This window comes from Peromyscus leucopus, unplaced genomic scaffold (genome assembly GCF_004664715.2).
Source record: "Peromyscus leucopus breed LL Stock unplaced genomic scaffold, UCI_PerLeu_2.1 scaffold_699, whole genome shotgun sequence".
NCBI lineage: Eukaryota > Metazoa > Chordata > Mammalia > Rodentia > Cricetidae > Peromyscus > Peromyscus leucopus.
Genome location: NW_023505617.1, coordinates 1 through 9,922, shown reverse-complemented (window position 1 = coordinate 9,922; position 9,922 = coordinate 1). Strand labels below are relative to the sequence as shown.

Genomic DNA, 9,922 nt, shown 5'->3' with positions numbered 1-9,922 from the left:
TCTAAAAACTGTGAGAAAGTTCATATAAAAACACTTTTCTATGTGCATAAAAAAGACTGGTCATGGTCAGTGGTTCAGGATGTGGACCAAGTCCCTAAGAGTAGCCAAGGGGACCCAGTGACCACAGAGTGGCAAATGCGTTTGTCTACAGGACCCTGGGGGCCTGGATGGTGCTGTCTGTGGGGAGGCTGTGTCCTTTGGCCGGGCCACACTTCTATGGAGCAGGCTCAGGTGGGAGGTGTCGTGGGGACACCGGCTCCAACAGTCCTGTCACGAACTGTGCCAGCGGCAGGCAGTAGGGCTACCCCGGCCCCCAGAACCCCATTGCTGAAGTACAACCTACTTCACAGTGAACTTCTCCAACTCCCCAAACAGGACCGGGCTTGGGTCATCAGGTTAAGTGCTCTGGAGGGTGGCAGTGTATGGCCTCCACTTCTACAGAAGGGGTCTGTGCACAGGTTCCCACGGCTGTCTCCAGCTGACAATGACCCCAAGCTGGGGGCACTGGGCACAGAAAGCTGCCTGGGGGCTGGCCAGGATAGAAGGCTCTAGACAGGCATAGGGCTGGCAGCCTGGCCCTAGGGCCAAGATCTTAGATTCCTTTGGCTTGAGAGGGGAGCCAAGAAAGAAGGGGCAGTCTGTCTTTCCAGCCTAGTCCTTCTTCACACGGAGGTCCTGAACCATATCACTGTGTGGAAGGTCCAGGGAGATCACCCCGACCCTGTTTGGGGGGACTTGAAGTTTTCGGAGCCAGATGAGTAGGGAAGAGCTGATGGTGGTATGCTACTATCATAGGCCCCTTCATCTATCCGCCATCCTTCAGGCTAAGTGAAGGGAGCAACCTCAGTTGACCTTGGACCTCTCTGGGCAGCCTGGGCATGAGGTGGGGACCATTTCCAGGGTGAAATGGATGGAGGGCACTGTGGCTGCAGGGCGTGTGGAATCTGTCTGCCAGGTTCTCACCAGGTCCCGTTTCTCAAGGACTCTAGGCACACTAGGGCTGGAGGAGGGGTAGGCCACGCCGGAGCCCCTCCCTCAGGAACTGCATGTAGGTGGCTGTGGACGGGTCCTCGAAGGTCGATGAGAAGCTGAAGACGTTCTTCTCCACGTCTTCAGGCTTCATGGAGGTGATGTCCAGGAAGTAGTTGGCGTTGATGTGGTGGACCTGGGGGGAAGGGCTGGGTGAGGAGAACTGGGGAGGCTGGAGGCCACATCTGCCCAGGCCATCTCATCACCGGCTTCACTCTGGGGTGACAGCAAACCAGCGATCACACTGAGGGTGATCACACTGGCTAGAGCTGCCCAGGCCAGGCTGTGTCCTTCTTCCTCAGCTCCCACGTAGCCCTCTACTGAGGGAGTGCCTTTCAGAAAACCCACCTTTCCATACCACCTTTTCCTCTACTCCTGTGCCCCCCAAATGGCCTCTCTGCAGAGCTTTTGCAGAGAGCGGACACATATGTGAGGAACGGATGAGGGGACTATGGAGGTGTGAGATGCCTGCCAGTCAAGAGTCCCCCAAATCCTGTCTCCTTGTCTTCAGGACCTCAGGGAAGGCTCCAACAGGGTAGGAGCCAGAACACACACGAGCCACCTGACTGTTTCCTTCCGGCTTTCCTCCCCAACTCTTCCAGGGGCTTTTCTCACCTGAGCCTGGGCCAGCAGAAGCCTCAAGCAACCCTGTCCCTTCCCCTCCATCCAGCCCCAGCTCCTGCTCCTGGCCACCGCCCCCTAAAGGCTAGCCAGCCCACCACCCTCCTGTCGCTCTGTCTTCCAATTCCGGTAGCATCGAGACTGAATACTGGGCAGCCTGCTCAGAGTAAGGAGCCTTGCTCTACTAGTCTGAAAATGGGCGCATTTTCCAAAGCTGCTGGGACCTGATGCCAGGCCCTCTGAGCAGCCTGCAGGGTGAGGGGGATCTGAAAGGCTGGCTCAGGCCAGGCCCTCCTCTACTCCTCTCTATTCTTCCTCCCTGGCTACAGTGGTCCAGGGAACGTTCCCTGGGGCCATGTTTTGTCCACTGAACTGACAAGGTTCCCTTGGGACATGTTGACGCTGTTGCTGCACTAAGTACTTTGCTATAAACTCCCCTCCCCCACCAAAGTGCCTCTGAAGTCTCCTGCTCAGGATCCCCATGCCAGCGATGGAGATGACAGAGGAGGAGAGCACCTCTCTTGTCCCTGCCCGCTGTTCCCTGTTTCCCTGGACCCACCACGGTGCCGTTGGGCAGGCAGATCATCATCTCCACAGGGAAGCTGTACTTCTCCAGATGCAAGCCCGCCAGCTGCCTGTGAGTGGGTTCTCCTGCTGGATCTGTGGGGACAATGACATTTCCTGGTACCTGGGCCTAGTGCTGTCTTGGGGACTCCCACAGGCCGCTCCCCGGACCCCTTGCTCACCTGCAGGTCTTTCCAGTTCCTTTACCAGGGACCAGGTACTGATGAAGCTCTCATTGAGGAGGGTGAGGATGGGCGGGCTTTCCAGGACAGTCTCCCGGAGAGTCCGCCCTGAACCTGTTCAGGACAAGGCCAAGGTGAGTAAACCCCATTTCACAGCAATGATCTCAGTTTGGGTAAACCCGTGCGGCTGTAGAATGTCTCTGCACCCAGGAGAAATAACAGGCTGAAAGAGTACATACTATCCAGGAGTCTGGCACACGCTGTATCCTAGCACTCAGGAGGCTGAGGCAGGAGGATTACTATGAATGAAGGCTAGCCTGGATTATATGGTGAGTGAGTTATAGGCTAGCTCTGGCACTGAGTGAGACCTTATCTCAAGAAATGACAAATAAAAAAGCCAAGAACAGCCCCCCAAGGAGCAGATGCTCCATGAAGGAGGCGGTAGGACCAACATGAAACATCCTGGCATCCTGGCCGAGGCTGGGGTGGCCAGGAGCGTGTTAGCAGCGACAGTATGGCAGTTCCCACTTAGCTGTCTCTAGGGCCTTTACACAGGCACTTTTCTACCCCAAACCCCTCCTCATCCCATCATGCAACAAACCTCTACTGATCCCTCAGAGTCTCAGTTCGAAAGTCACTTTCTCCAGGAAAACTTCCGACCCCCACTACCCAGCTTCACTTCTGTTACCTTTGAACTCTTTTGGACACCAGAGAACTTCCAGAAGGTCTTTGTTGAACATTCTGATAAGAAACCAAGCCCAGCTTCTGGTACTGTTTCCTCTCTCACTTGGAGATTTTTACTTTACAGAGTACAAGATACATTGACAGTCAGTGTCACGACTCGGGAGTCGGGACACTGCCATCTCACTGCGAGAAAATGGACTCGGAGGGAAGTTGCTTGGTCAAGGTCACTGAACTAAAATGGCCGAATAGAACACACCTGCTGGCCTTTCTCTACGCTAGGGTCGTCTTCTAGGCTCAGCGCAAGCACAGCAAACCTCCCCTGGGACCGTCCTAGTGGCCCAGAGCCTCATGTGCCCCTTCCATAGGTTATGAAGCTCCCCACTTTCCCTTAGAGTCAACCAGGGGGTTTCCTCACCTCAGCAGGACTGGTCATCCAGGGCCCCCCACAGCAAGATGGAATGCACAAGTTTGTTCTCGCCTTGGCCCTGTCAAAGGCTTCCGTGAAAGGGCAGGTAGTTGACCTGTGGTCAGACCAAGACAGCAAACTACTGAGTAGTGAGGTCCTGTTTGGGCCTATGCATGTAAAGTATGTATCTTATCCATTTGTGTGTGTGTGTGTGTGTGTGTGTGTGTGTGTGTGTGTGTGTGTGTGGTGTGTGAGAGAGAGAGAAGAGAGAGAGAGAGAGAGAGAAGAGAGAGAGAAGAGAGAGAGAGAGAGAGAGAAGAGGCCATGGCGTACCCTCCTCCAAGTTTAGAGTACCAGGGAGGAGTCCAATGCCGAAGCTGGCCCTGAGCCCCAATGTTCTGGTACAGCGCCCATAACTAGACCACAGCCTCTCGAGCCTCATCCGGGCCTTCGTGCCCGTCTCACCTTCTTGAAGGGGTACATGGCCACCTCCAGGCGCCGGCAGCTTCCTCCCAGCTCAGCTCCTGGTGCCACTTGATCTCCTCAAACACAAACTGGAGGGGTTCTCCCGAGGCAGGTGGCTGTCAATCATGTCGCCATCCCTCATCCAGGATCACGGAGGCACTGAGGGACCCCTGGCCTCCAGTTCCATCTGGCGGGAAGTCAAGTGGAGAGGGGTGTCTCAGAGGGAGGCCCTGAGAAACCTTCAGGGTGGTCTCCTCTGCAGAAGTGGGAGACGGGGCCCAGGGCAAGGCTTGCAGTGAATGTATTTGGGTAGGGCACCCCGAGTGTTCACTGGGGTATGTAGCCGATGTCCACTCCATGTTGCTGGTCTCACTGGCCCATACAGCCACCCATGTCCACATTTCAGGGATTGGGATGCCAGGGTGAAACAGCATCACCATCAAAGCCCGTTAGTCACATGTCAGGTGCCATCTAGTTTAATGCAAGCAGTTGTCCTGTTAACAGCTGGAGACACTGAGACTCCATAGGTGTCACTGGGATTTTGACAGCAGAGCCCGGCCCAGGCTGGACAGTTCACAAGGGCTCCATAACATGACCCACATACAGCAGAGAGGTGGCCAGTGCCTCACTGTAGGGCACAGATGAGGCAGCAGTAAGAACCATGTTGTGCTGAGGTCCCTGGAAGAACCTCCCGGCTGGCTCTTACCTGCCCAGGACAGCAGAAGTCGGGCTTGGTCAGTGCAATCTGAAGGTCCGCCACACGGGGGAGCCCCAGGACCGCCAAGCAACAGTCTGTGCGCGTGACTGAATACCCTCAGGCCTGTCCCTGTGGCCTGGTTCTTAGACACAGGCCAGAAGCAATAGATCTTGTCTGGTCATCTACCTCCTGTGTTATTTAGTCCAGGACATCGAAACAGGTACACTGAGGCCAGCCTCCGCCCACTGGGCAAAACTCATGAGATCAAGTGTACTACTGTGTCTCTGTCCTGCCCCTCTCTCTCAGTGGGTGCGGGCTCTCCCAATCACTGCTACCCTTGCTGCATGGGTGAAACAGGCCAGGAGTCAGTCTTCTACCTGGAAGGTGAGGAAACTGGGGCCCAGAGAGGGCCAGGGCCTTGCCCACAGCCACACAGCCATTGCTACCAAGAGCAAGTTTTGAATTGGGCCTCAGGACTCCCAGCAAGGTGCAGCCTTGCATAGATTCTCATGGGTCTCCTGGAAGTCCATTTGCTATCTGGGAAGGCTCGACTGAAGCCATCCCCACCCTCACACACACCCCCCTCAGTTCCCCGATCTGCTCATGGGCTGACCCAAACAGGCAGATAGCTCTGTCCTAGAAGCTCCACCAAGACTCTGTGGTGACCACCTTCCCTCCAGCCTTTCCACGGGTCACTTCCTGCACTCCCAAGGGCTTGGGCTAGATGTCACCTCTCTGGGAAATCTTCCTGGACTCCCATGGGCCCTGCCCAGCTTCTAACCTTCCCTTGGCGTCACAAGTAGGCCAGGTCAGGCTGTCTTAGGAGGACAAGAGACACTAGCTTCAGGAGGGCCTGCTAAGCAGCTACGGGACATGTGGTGAAGACCCTAGGGGTCTGTGTCTCTAGAGCCTCCATCTGCAAACTCGGCTTCCCCAGAGATGGAGGGGTGCCTGGAGATGTTTGTGAGAAGACAGTGGGACCCCTTAGCTACTTCACACTGCCTCCTCTTGGTCAGCAATAAGTTCCCCCAAGCGGTGGTGCTGGGACCAAGGGAAAAGGCAGAGACTCAAGGGTCTCTGGGCCCCTTGATGTCTGAGCTCAGGAACTGGACAACGAACAGGAGCAGAATGCAGTAGCAGGGTGCCGAGGCTGTGCCCGGGCCAGCTCCTACCTGTGATTGGGCACGAACAGCCGGAAGTCACGGATGTGTGTAGCATCTTTGGACAGGATGATATGGCCGTTGAACTGGCCGGGTGAGAACCAGACAGGGAAATCAGGAAGGCTCCACTGAGCTGGAACTCCGGCGTGGATCCTGTGGGGAACAGGGTTTGCTAAGCCTGGACCCCTCCCAGTGTTTCCCCAGAGCCTAGGGAGCCCTGGCCAAACACCTGTGAGAATCGGGGGCAGGGAGAGAATGCAGGGTTGCCACTATTCCTGAAGGCCTAGTCTCTGTGCCTGCCTTCCCTGGAAGCCTGGCCCTGACCCCCACCGCCAACATCCTTCTCACAGCGTAGAGGCGTATATACGAGCCTGTGCATGCGTGCGTGCGTGCGTACGTGCGTGCGTGTCCCGTCCCGTATTCTGGAGCCTGTATGTGAATGATAACCACCCTGGCCACCCAGTCAGTTGCAGTTCAGGGCTACACGCAAAGTTCCAGACCACCTCTCCCAAACTGCGTGCCCTCTAGGAAGCTGTTACTCCCCTGACCCACTGAGGAAACTGGGGCCCAGAAAGCCTGTGCCTATAAGGAAGGAGGCGGCAAAGTTGGGGTCAATGGCGAGGCCTGCTCCTACCCTTCCAAGCATCGGGACACTCACCGGAACATCACAGTGTAGTAGGAGTCGCTGATGGCCGTCAGGCAGGCCACCGGTGCCCTGAGGCGAAGCGGGGTCTTCACGAAGGGCCGGGGATGAAACATGCTCAAGAGCCGGTGGATGATGACCTACAGACGGCAAGTGAGACCCTAGCTGGCTTGATGGACCTGGGGCCTGGATCTGTAAGCGGAGGCCCAGGGGAGGGAGACCGAAGGGGAGGGATGCCTGGTGCTGGGGTCCAGGTTCGGCTAGGAAGGGCCACTCGTGAGCTAGGGCCAGGAGGGGACTGCATCTCCTGTGCGGCCCTTACCTCCTTGTCCTTGGGCGGCGGTGGGTAGAAGCGGTTGTTGGACAAATAGCCGTGAAGACACTCAGCTCTCCAGGGATAATCCACAGGGCTGGCCCAGCTCCTGACCTGGAGGGGCAGGAAGGGCCGAAGTGGCGGGCGGCGAACACGGCGGTGGTGAGGCTGCAGTGGTCCAGTTGCGGAGGCCTGACAGAGCGAGGCGGAGACCTGGGACAGGGACACCAGCACTCTAGGTCTATGTCCCTCGAGCCCCGCCAGACCATAGACTGGGACAGCAGAGGTGGCATGGGAGGTCGGGCCTCAGAGACGGCCACAAGCTTAGCACTGTCCTGCCCGAGAGAAGCTCATGTCACACACACCCTGCCCCCGCTTCAGTGGCTTGCCAGGGCCAGGGCCAGGCCAGGCCAGGGCCGCTTACTCAGGGCGCCCAGCTGGAGGTGCCGCCTGGCCTGGAACAGGGTGGTTGAGCTCTGGCTTCCCCAAGATCCCACCCCTATCATCTACATAAGCCTTCAACCAGTCCCGGGTGCCAGGCCCTGCCCCAGGCTGCCTGGCTCCCTCAGGGGGTCTTGCTTCCCCTCAACCACAGCTGACCAGAGTTTGGGGTTGTTGTTGAGTCTGATGACGGAGGGAAGTGAAAAACCCAGAAAACTCCAGAGTTAAGAGCAGAGTCCCAGGGAAGGGGAAGGAAGGTCGCCCCCAGAGAAGGCCCTGCCTCAAGTCACCTGCCCCATCGTGTTCGGGCCCCGAGCAAGGCCTCCCCTGAAGAGTGTGTGTGTGTGGCAGAAGAGATCGGTGAGCAGCCTCAGGGCTCTCCACATGTGCCACGGAGCTCAGAGGCAGGACCCTGGAGGCATGTGGCCCCTCTGTACAGCCCCGCATCCTGTAGCTCCTCTGTGATTTTACGGCTTCAGACAGGGCTTGTACCTCTTGAAGCATCGTTACCAGGACGGAAGGGCCACCACACCCCTGGGATCTGGACCACTGGGAAACTGCCAATCCTCACTGGCAACAGGCCCCTCCTTCTCTCCCTCCACAGTGGCAAGAGCCAGGCTCAGAGGGAGGCAGCAGGTAGAGAATGGTCCAGGAGCTCCCTCCCATCCAGATGAATCTAACAGGCAGGTTCTCAAAGGAGGGCCAAGCTGAGCTGCCTGCCTATTGGCCCTGTTCACAGGCTGGCCAACCCCCAGGGCATTGCCAGAGGAAGAGTTCTGTCCTGGGGCGGGGTTGGGGCGCTGCCCGACCTCCTGAGCACAGAGGTCCCCCTGGTTCCTATCCGCCACGCTCTGAGAGCTATCTGCTGGGCAGGGCCATCACAGCTGACCCTCCTCCACTCCTGTATGTTTCCACTTACAGAACTGCCCCTGACGAGCCCCAGCCACCTCAATGTGTTGTGTCCCAAGTGGTGATATTCTCTTTCTTCTTATAGCCCCTACTGGGCAGACAGCTCACCAGGCACCGGTCCCCAGCAGGAGTCTGCGTCACCCACTCTGCTCCCAGGTCCCATCAGCAGCCACACCCTGCTCTTTCCCCTTCTGTATCCTCCGGGCTGTTCCCTCCATCCATCCCCTGCCTCTACCCACTCCAGGAACTGGCCTGCTTGCACCTTACCCCAGCCTGGAGAGCACAAAACTGATTCCACAACCAGCCCACTGAGGAATTTGGCTTCTGTAAAGCGAAGGCTAAAAGTCAGACAGAGCCCCCTCAGTCATCTAGTCTCCTCTCTCGCTTCCCGTTAGCCGGCATGCCACTCGCAGGCCCTGGGCCAGCCACACTTGCCCTGTGGCCTGCCTGGCACCGTCTGTCACAGGCTCTTGCTCATGCAGAAGCGGGCTCTGCTGAGCAGGTACGGGCTGGGCATACAACGATGGCTGCTCGTGGTAGAGAGAATGGCAGGCAAGGGGTGGAAGTAACCCCGCGATTAGGAAGGAGCCCCAGAGGATTTAGGAGAGGGAAGGACAACCAGCAGGATGGGGAGGGGGCACGACCCTGCAATGGGGCTCACTGTGTCCTCGGGGCCTTGAGCTGGGAAGAAACTGGTAACACAAGCACCTGTCTGCCTCTCCCCTCCTCTCCTTCAGGGGCTCGTCCTCCCCATAGTCCCGGCCAGATGCTGCTCTGTGCATCCAGGTCACTGGCATTTGACGGAGCACATGCCAGGAGTTGGCTAGGTGCCCAGGAAACAGACAGACAGAAAGCACCCATCATCAGGGCTCCATGACTCTAGCTCTTTGCTCCGGCCACCAGTTTGTCCCTGGGGACTCCTCTGTCAGATGTCACCTCTGCCAGGAAGCTCTCCCAGACTTCCCCCTGTAGGGAGGGGCTCCGGCAGCTCCCTCCTGCCCTCCCACAGACTGAACTGGGAAGCAGGCTCAGCTTCTTGGATGCAGTGGGCGCACTGCGGGACACTGGCATGGGGGAGGAAGGGGAAGCGGGCACAGGCCTGTCCTCAGGAGCAAGTGTCCACAGGCAGTTTCGACAACAGCGGTCCCTCCCTCCCGTGCCCCGACTCACCTAGGAAGCCATCTTGCTCTTGGTCATGGTCTCTGTGAGCAGAGGCTGGAATCGAGCTTCTATGGTGAGAGTCTCTCGCTGGGTCATGGCAGCTCCTCCTCCTCGTAGCTGGCCGCAGGAACTGACCCTGTGGGACAGAGGTGGCTGAAGAGGCCCTGCTCAGGCGCCAGGCCTCACTTCTCTCAGGATGCCTGCGATGAGGGAGCTAGGCTTGGGACAGGGCTAATAACCAACAGTCACCAAAGTGACAAATGCCATGCATGGATTCTCCTTTCAGCGGAGCCCAGGAGCAGATGATGTTATTAGCGATTCCATTTTGCAAATAAGTGGAGACGAAGTCATGTCCCCATTGTCCACATGCTAGGCAAGGAGGGAGTCAGAACGCAAAGCTGGGCCTGTGTCACTCTGAATTCATGATTAGTTATGACCTCTTCTGGATCTTAGGGGACTGTGAGGGACTCATCAAGGGAATCTTAGCAAAAAGAAAAGCCAGATGCATCAGACTATAGGCTATGATGTCACTGGATGAGCATCGGTGGGCGGAGACTTGACCTGCTTCTCTGCTCTTCTGGATGGTTTAGCCTCCCTGCATGAGGAGCTTAGGGCTGGCTAACTTCTCCCAGCTCTCTCACGGGAGA

General features: G+C 57.4%; 1 pseudogene; it reads right to left on the bottom strand.

Annotated features, from left to right (window-relative positions):
• Positions 1-7: 7 nt before the first annotated feature.
• Positions 8-9,411, bottom strand: LOC114706005 (annotated as a pseudogene).
• Between the last annotated feature and the right edge of the window lie 511 nt (positions 9,412-9,922).